This window comes from Condylura cristata, unplaced genomic scaffold (genome assembly GCF_000260355.1).
Source record: "Condylura cristata isolate star-nosed mole 26May11 unplaced genomic scaffold, ConCri1.0 scaffold00041, whole genome shotgun sequence".
Lineage (NCBI taxonomy): Eukaryota > Metazoa > Chordata > Mammalia > Eulipotyphla > Talpidae > Condylura > Condylura cristata.
Window position 1 is genome coordinate 5,827,536 of NW_004567142.1, and position 581 is coordinate 5,828,116.

At 56.6% G+C, this 581-nt stretch overlaps 1 protein-coding gene across 1 annotated transcript in view; it reads right to left on the reverse strand.

The window, feature by feature from the left end:
* Positions 1-581, reverse strand: part of SIGLEC8 (sialic acid binding Ig-like lectin 8) — a 54,663-nt gene that overhangs the window by 816 nt on the left and 53,266 nt on the right. The gene's annotated exons all lie outside the window — the stretch shown is intronic.

Here is a 581-nt window from a genome sequence, read left to right on the forward strand (position 1 = left end):
AGAGACGCGCAGAGACAGAGACAGAGAGGTGGGGAGAGACGCGCAGAGACAGAGAGACGTGGGAAGAGACGCGCAGAGACAGAGAGAGGTGGGGAGAGACGCACAGAGACAGAGGAGGTGGGGAGAGACGTGCAGAGACAGAGACAGAGGTGGGGAGAGACGCGCAGAGACAGATATACAGAGACAGAGAGAGGTGGAGAGAGACGCACAGAGACAGATATACAGAGACAGAGGTGGAGAGAGACACAGAGACAGAGACAGGTGGAGAGAGATGCAGAGACAGACAGATGGGGAGAGACACAGAGATGGAGACGGAGAGAGGTGGAGAGAGACGCAGAGACAGGGACAGAGACAGAGAGAGATGGAGAGAGATGCACAGAGACAGAGAGATGCACAGAGACAGAGACAGAGAGATGAAGACAGAGAGACAGAGACACACAGAGACAGAGAGACACACAGAGAGACAGACACACAGAGACAGAGCTGCAGAGACAGAGAGACACAAAGAGATGGAGACAGAGCGGCAGAGCGTCGAGGCCTCGCGCTTGACAACGGGAACCGCCCGCAGAGGGCGCTGCCGC